Source organism: Oncorhynchus masou, chromosome 22 (assembly GCF_036934945.1).
Source record: "Oncorhynchus masou masou isolate Uvic2021 chromosome 22, UVic_Omas_1.1, whole genome shotgun sequence".
In the NCBI taxonomy this organism is placed as follows: Eukaryota; Metazoa; Chordata; class Actinopteri; order Salmoniformes; family Salmonidae; genus Oncorhynchus; species Oncorhynchus masou.
Window position 1 is genome coordinate 15,716,377 of NC_088233.1, and position 8,977 is coordinate 15,725,353.

An 8,977-nucleotide genomic window follows, 5' to 3' on the forward strand; every position below is an offset into this window, starting at 1 on the left:
ATAAGCATTCTAGCCAGTCTGGCGATATAGTTCATTCATTTCTACCAAGGAACATACAGTCATTGTTCTAATTCTTGATTATATGTACACACATTATATTCAGTACTAGGATTAAAAAGAAAATTCATACATATACAGTAACATAATAGTATTCTGATTAGTACATATACAGTAACATAATAGTATTCTGATTAGTCAGTCCTGATTGAAATGTATACATAATTAGTCTATTGATAAAAATGCCCTTAACAGAAACATATGTTAACATTGCCAAAGCAAGTGAGGTAGATAATATACAAAAGTGAAATAAACAATAAAAATTAACAGTAAACATTACACTCACAGAAGTTCCAAAAGAATAAAGACATTGCAAGTGTTATATAATGTATATATACAGTGTTGCAACAATGTACAAATGGTTAAAGTACAAAAGAGAAAATAAATAAGCATAAATATCAGTTGTATTTACAATGGTGTTTGTTCTTCACTGGTGGACCTTTTCTTGAGGCAATAGGTCACAAATCTTGCTGCTGTGATGGCACACTGGTATTTCACCCAGTAGATATGAGAGTTTATCAAAATCGGTTTGTTTTTGAATTCTTTGTGGATCTGTGTAATCTGAGGGAAATATGTGTCTCTAATATGGTCATACATTGGGCAGGAGGTTAGGAAGGGCAGCTCAGTTTCAACCTCATTTTGTGGGCAGTGTGCACATAGCCTGTCTTCTCTTGAGAGCTAGGTCTGCCTACGGCAGCCTTTCTCAATAGCAAGGCTATGCTCACTGAGTCTGTACATAGTCAAAACTATCCTTAAGTTTGGGTCAGTCACAGTGGTCAGGTATTTTGCCACTGTGTACTCTCTGTTTAGGGCCAAATAGCATTCTAGTTTGCTCTGTTTTTTTGTTAATTTTTTCCAATGTGTCAAGTAATTATCTTTTTGTTTTCTCATGACTTGGTTGGGTCTAATTGTGTTGTTGTCCTGGGGCTCTGTGGGGTGTGTTTGTGAACTGAGCCCCACCAGCTTGCTTAGGGGACTCTTCTCCAGGTTCATCTCTCTGTAGGTGATGGCTTTGTTATGGAAGGTTTGGGAATCGCTTTCTTCTAGGTGGATGTAGAATTGAATGTGTCTTTTCAGGATTTTGATAATTAGCGGGTATCAACCTAATTCTGCTCTGCATGCATTATTTGGTGTTCAACGTTGTACACAGAGGATATTTTTGCAGAATTCTGCATGCAGTCTCAATTTGGTGATTGTCCCATTTTGTGAATTCTTGGTTGGTGAGCGGACCCCAGACCTCACAACCATAAAGTGCAATGTGTTCTATAACTGATTCAAGTATTTTGACCAGATCCTAATTGGTATGTTGAATTTATGTTCCTTTTGATGGCATAGAATGCCCTTCTTGCCTTGTCTCTCAGATTGTTCACAGCTTTGTGGAAGTTACCTGTGGCGCTGATGTTTAGGCCAAGTTATATATCGTTTTTTGTGTGCTCTAAAGCAACGGTGTCTAGATGGAATTTGTATTTGTGGTCATGGCAACTGGACCTTTTTTGGAACAGCATTATTTTGGTCTTACTGAGATTTACTGTCTGGGCCCAGGTCTGGCAGAATATCTAGGCGGCACTGTAGGCCCTCCTTGGTTGGTGACAAAAGCACCAAATCATCAGCAAACAGTAGACATTTGACTCCAGGAACTAGTAGGGTGAGGCCGGGTGCTGCAAACCTTTCTAGTGCCCGTTCCAATTCGTTGATATATATGTTGAAGAGGGTGGGGCTTAAGCTGCATCCATGTCTCACCCTAGAAATGTGTGTGTTTTGCCTATTTTAACAGCACATGTGTACATGGATTTTATAACGTCGTACGTTTTTCCCCCAACACCACTTTCCATCAATTTGTATAGCAGACCCTCTGAGTCGAAGACTTTTTTGAAATCAACAAAGCATGAGAAGACTTTGCCTTTGGTTTTTTTATTTGCCAATTAGGGCGTGCAGGGTGAATATGTGGTCTGTTGTACAGTAATTTGGTGAAAAGCCAATTTGACATTTGCTTAGTACATTGTTTTCACAGAGGAAATGTACGAGTCTGCTGTTAATGATAATGCAGAGGATTGTCCCAAGGTTGCTGTTGATGCATATCCCACGGTAGTTTTTGGGGTCAAATTTGTTTCCACTTTTGTGGATTGGGGTGATCAGTCCTTGGTTCCAAATATTGGGGAAGATGCCAGAGCTAAGGATGATGTTAAAGAGCTTTAGTATAGCCAATTGGAATTTGTTGTCTGTATATTTGATAATTTCATTGAGGACACCATCAACACCACATGCCTTTTTGGGTTGGAGGGTTTTTATTTTGTCCTGTAGCTCATTCAAGTTAATTGGAGAATCCAGTGGGTTCTGCTAGTTTTTAATAGTTGATTCTAAGATTTGTATTTGATCATGTGTATGTTTTTGCTGTTTGTTCTTTGTTATAGAGCCAAAAGATTGGAGAAGTGGTTTACCCATACATCTCCATTTTGGATAGATAATTATTCATGTTGTTGTTTGTTTAGTGTTTTCTAATTTTCCCAGAAGTGGTTAGAGTCTATGGATTCTTCAATTACATTGAGCTGATTTCTGACGTGCTGTTCTTTCTTTTTCCGTAGTGTATTTCTGTATTGTTTTAGTGATTCACCATAGTGAAGGCGTAGACTCCGGTTTTCCAGGCCTCTATGTTTTTGGTTGGACAGGTTTCTCAATTTCTTTCTTAGATTTTTGAATTCTTCATCAAACCATTTTGTGACCTGAGTTGTGACCCGTTTTTGTTGGTTATTTTGTCATAGTTGTGCCTAGGGGGGCATATGGGGGAGGGAATGCTGTCACCTCCAGGCAGGTGTTTGGTCCCCCTGTGTGCTGAGGGTGTCAGGATCTTGTCCGGTTCTGGCATTTAGGTCGCCACAGACTAGTACATGTCCCTGGGCCTGGAAATGATTGATTTCCCCCTCCAAGTTGGAGAAGCTGTCTTCATTCAAGTATGGGGATTCTATGGAGGAATATATAGTGTGGAGAACAAGTATTTGATACACTGCCGATTTTGCAGGTTTTCCTACTTACAAAGCATGTAGAGGTCTATATTTTTTTATCATAGGTACAAAAATACAGATAATCACATTGTATGATTTTTAAGTAATTAATTTGCATTTTATTGCATGACATACTGTAAGTATTTGATCACCACCAACCAGTAAGAATTCCGGCTCTCACAGACCTGTTAAGAATCCCTCCTGTTCTCTCCTGTTCTCCACTCATTACCTGTATTAACTGCACCTGTTTGAACTCGTTACCTGTATAAAAGACACCTGTCCACACACTCAATCAAACAGACTCCAACCTCTCCACAATGGCCAAGTCCCAGAGAGCTGTGTAAGGACATCAGGGATACAATTTTAGACCTGCACAAGGCTGGGATGGGCTACAGGATAATAGGCAAGCAACTTGGTGAGAAGGCAACAACTGTTGGCGCAATTATTAGAAAATGGAAGAAGTTCAAGATGACGGTCAATCACCCTCGGTCTGGGGCTCCATGCAAGATCTCACCTCGTGGGGCATCAATGATCATGAGGAAGGTGAGGGATCAGCCCAGAACTACACGGCAGGACCTGGTCAATGACCTGAAGAGAGCTAGGACCGCAGTCTCAAAGAAAACCATCCAGCAGGCCACAAATGTGCATGTGTCTGCTCAAACTGTCAGAAACAGACTCCATGAGGGTGGTATGAGGGCCCGACGTCCACAGGTGGGGATTGTGCTTACAGCCCAACACCGTGCAGGACGTTTGGCATTTGCCAGAGAACACCAAGATTGGCAAATTCGCCACTGGCGCCCTGTGCTCTTCACAGATGAAAGCAGGTTCACACTGAGCACATGTGACAGACGTGACAGAGTCTGGAGACGCCGTGGAGAACGTTCTGCTGCCTGCAACATCCTCCAGCATGACTGGTTTGGTGGTGGGTCAGTCATGGTGTGGGGTGGCATTTATTTGGGGGGCCGCACAGCCCTCCATGTGCTCAATAGAGGTAGTCTGACTGCCATTAGGTACCGAGATGAGATCCTCAGACCCCTTGTGAGACCATATGCTGGTGCGGTTGGCCCTGGGTTCCTCCTAATGCAAGACAATGCTAGACCTTATGTGGCTGGAGTGTGTCAGCAGTTCCTGCAAGACGAAGGCATTGATGCTATGGACTGGCCCACCCGTTCCCCAGACCTGAATCCAATTGAGCACATCTGGGACATCATGTCTCGCTCCATCCACCAACGCCACGTTGCACCACAGACTGTCCAGGAGTTGGCAGATGCTTTAGTCCAGGTCTGGGAGGAGATCCCTCAGGAGACCATCCGCCATCTCATCAGGAGCATGCCCAGGCGCTGTTGGGAGGTCATACAGGCACGTGGAGGCTACACACACTACTGAGCTCATTTTGACTTGTTTTAAGGACATTACATCAAAGTTGGATCAGCCTGTAGTGTGGTTTTCCACTTTAATTTTGAGTGTGACTCCAAATCCAGACCTCCATGGGTTGATAAATTTGATTTCCATTGATCATTTTTGTGTGATTTTGTTGTCAGCACATTCAACTATGTAAAGAAAAAAGTATAGAATAGAAGTATAGAAGTATAAGAATATTTCATTCATTCAGATCTAGGATGTGTTATTTTAGTGTTCCCTTTATTTTTTTGAGCAGTGTATGTAAACTTGTATGCTGTATGTAAACTCTTCAGCTGTATTTGTAGTTGTCCACATATTCTAAGTCAGAACCGTCCAGAGTAGTGATGCTAGTCAGGTGAGTGGGTGCAGGCAGAAATCGGTTGAAGAGCATGCATTTAGTTTAACTAGCATTTAAAAGCAGTTGGAGGCCACGGAAGGAGAGTTGTATGGCATTGAAGCTTGTTTGGAGATTTGTTAACACAGTGTCCAAAGAAGGGCCAGATGTATACAGAATGGGGTCGTACGCGTAGAGGTGGATCAGAGAATCACCAGCAGCAAGAGCGACATCATTAATACATACAGAGAAAAGAGTCGGCCCGAGAATTGAACCCTGTGGCACCCCCATAGAGACTGACAGAGGTCCAGACAACAGGCCCTCTGATTTGACACACTGAACTCTATCTGAGAAGTAGTTGGTGAACCAGGCGAGGCAGTCATTTGAGAAACCAAGGCTATTGAGTCTGCCGATAACAATGCGGTGATTGACAGTCGAAAGCCTTGGCCAGGTCAATGAAGACGGCTGCACAGTACTTTCTTTTTTCGATGGCGGTTATGATACCGTTTTTGGACCTTGAGCGTGGCTTAGGTGCACCCATGACCAGCTCGGAAACCAGATTGCATAGTGGAGAAGGTATGTTGGGATTCGAAATCGTCGATGATCTGTTTGTTAACTTGGCTTTTGAAGATTTTAGAAAGGCAGGGCAGGATGGATATAGGTCTACAGCAGTTTGGGTCGAGAGTGAAGTCTGGGGTAAACCAAGGGCTATATCGGTTCATAGTTCTACATTTTTTAAATGGGGCATGCTTATGTAAGATGGTGAGGAAAGCACTTCTAAAAGAGCAACCAGGCATCCTCTACTGATGGGATGAGGTCCTTCTTTCCAGGATATCAAGGCCAGGTCGATTAGAAAGGCCTGCTCACTGAAGTGTTTTAGGGAGCTTTTGACATTGATGAGGGGTGGTCGTATGACTGCGGACCCGTTACAGACACAGGCAATGAGGCAGTGATCCCTGAGATCCTGGTTGAAGACAGCAGAGGTGTATTTAGAGGGCAAGTTGGTCAGGATGATATCTAAGAGGGTGCCCATGGTTACGGATTTAGGGTTGTATCTGGTAGGTTCCTTGATCATTTGTGTGAGATTGAGGGAATTTAGCTTAGATTGTAGGACAGCCAGGGTGTTAAGCAAATCCCAGTTTAGGTCACTTAACAGTACGAACTCTGAAGATAGATGGGGGGCAATCAATTCACATATGGTGTCCAGGGCACAGCTGGGGGCTGAGGGGGCTCTATAACAAGTGGCAACGGTTGTTTCTGGAAAGGTGGATTTTTAAAAGTAGAAGCTTGAATTATTTAGGCACAGACCTGGATAGTATGACAGAACTCTGCAGGCTATCTCTGCAGTAGATTGCAACTCCGCCCCCTTTGACAGTTATATCTTGTTGGAAAATGTTGTAGTTGGGGATGGAAATTTCAGAATTTTTGGTGGCCTTCCTAAGCCAGGATTCAGACACGGCTAGGACATCAGGGTTGGCGAAGTGTGCAAAAGCAGTGAATAAAACAAGCATAGGGAGGAGGCTTCTGATGTTAACATACATTAAACCAAGGCTTTTACGGTTACAGAAGTCAACAAATGAGAACACCTGGGGAATAGGAGTGATGCTGGGAGCTGCAGGGCCTGGGTTAACCTCTACATCACCAGAGGAACATAGGAGGAGTAGGATAAATGTACGCCTAAATGCTATAAGAAAAGGATGTCTAGTGCATTCGGAATAGAGAGTAAAAGGAGAAGATTTCTGGGCTTAGAAGAATAGATTCAAGGCATAATGTACAGACAAGGGTATGGTAGGATCTGAGTACAGTGGAGGTAAACCTATGCATTGAGTGATGATGAGAGAGGTTTTATCTAGAGGCACCAGTTAAGCCAGGTGAGGTCACCGCATGTGTGGGGGGTGGAACAAATGAGCTATCTAAGGCATGTAGGGCAGGGGGGCTCTACAGTGAAATAAGACAATAATAACTAACCAAAACAGCAATAGACAAGGCATATTGATATTAGGGAGAGGCATGTGTAGCCAAGTGATCACAGGGTCCAATGAGCAGCAATAGGTGAGTCAGGGAGCTGTTCGGTAGTTGCTACCTACGATAGGCAAGCTGGAGACATGACGACAGCTAGCGGGCCGGGGCCTAGCAGATGGTCCTTCGGTGACGTCGCAACGGAAGAGCGTTTTGAAACCACCTCGGATGATTACATCGGCAGACCAGTCATGATGGATCGATGGGGCTCCGTGTCGGCAATAAAGGGTCCAGGCCAATTGGCAAAAGAGCTATTGGAGCCCAAGAATTAGCTGGTGGACCTCTTCGGCTAGCCGGCAGATGGTCCTAGCTTAAGGCTAGCTCAAGGCTAACTGGTGCTTGCTTCGGGACAGAGGTGTTAGCCAACAGTAGCCATTCGAATGCAACTTGCAAGCTGCTGTCCCTAAGAGTGTGTCACAACGTGCCAGACTTCAGTTGTTTGAGTCACTGACGTGATCTTCCTGTCCGGTTTTGCCCCCCTTCGGGCTTGTGCGGTGGAGGACATCTTTGAAGGCTATACTCAGCCTTGTGTCAGGGTAGTTAGTTGGTGGACTCTTGATATCCCTCTACTGATGTGGGGGCTGTGCTTTGGCAAAGTGGATGGGGTTATATCCTGCCTGGTTGGCCCTGTCCGGGGGTATCGTCAGACAGGGCTACAGTGTCCCTCGACCACCCCATTCTCAGCATCCAGTATCTATGCTGCAATAGTCTATGTGCTGGTGGGCTAGGGTCTGTCTGTCCTATCTGGTGTAATTATCCTGTCTTATCTGATGTCCTGTGTAAACTTAAGTATGCACCCATCTCTCTCTCTCTCTCCCCTCCCAGAGAACCTGAGCCTTAGGACCATGCCTCAGGACTACCTGACCTGATGACTCCTTGCTGTGTCCGTCCCCAGTTCACCTGGTCGTGCTGCTGATCCAGTTTCTGCTGTTTTGCCTGTGGCTATTTAATCCTGAGGTGCTGACCTGTTGCACCCTCTACAACCACTGTGATTATTATTTGACCCTGCTGGTCATCTATGAACATTTGAACATCTTGAAGTAAGATCTGGCCTTAATGGCCATGTACGCTTATAATCTCCACCCAGCACAGCCAGAAGAGGAATGGTCACCCCTCAGGGTCTGGTTCCTCTCTCGGTTTCTTCCTAGGTTCCTGCCTTTCTAGGGAGTTTTTCCTAGCCACCATGCTTCTAGATCTGCATTGCTTGCTGTTTGGGGTTTCAGGCTGGGTTTCTGAATAAGCACTTTGTGACATCTGCTGTTGTAAAAAAAAGCTTCATAAATACATTTGATTTGATTGAATATAAAGTGTTATGTTTGGTGCAAATCCAACACAACACACTCTTCATATTTTCAAGCATGGTGGTGGCTGCATCATGTTATGGGTATACTTGTCATTGGCAAGGACTAGGGAGTTTTTTAGGATAAAAATAAACAGAATAGAGCTAAGCAGAGGCAGAATCTTAAAGGAAAACCTGGTTCAGTATTTTTTCCACAGACACTGGGAGATAAATTCACCTTTCAGCAGGACAATAACCTAAAACACAAGGCCAACTATACTGCTGCTTACCAAGAGGACATTGAAGGTTCCTGAGTGGCCTAGTTACAGTTGAGTCAAATCTGCTTGAAAATCTATGGCAAGACTTGAAAATGGCTGTCTAGCAATGATCAACAACCAATTTGACAGAGCTTGAACATTTTTAAAAATTAATAATGTGAAAATATTGTACAATTCATGTGTGCAAAGCTCTTAGTGATGTACCCATAAACATTCCCAGCTGTAATCGCTGTCAAAGGTGATTCTAACATGTATTGACTCAGGGGTGTGAAAATGTATGTAAATGAGATATTTCTGTATTTAATTTTCAATAAATGTGTTAAAAGTTCTAAAAACATGTTTTCACTTTGTCATTGTTGTATTGTGCGTAGTGTGTAGATGGGTGAGAAGAACATATATTTAATACATTTTGAATTCAGGCTGTAACATAACAAAATGTGGAATAAGTAAAGGGGTATGAATACTTTCTGAAGGCACTGTAGGTATGATGCCTTACTCTGAATGAGGTCCCTTGCTGAGACAACATGGCTGCGTTCACACAGGCAGACAAATTCTGATATTTTTTATGTAACTCGAGCGCTCTCTGATCCAGCCAATCCAGAAAGGAATC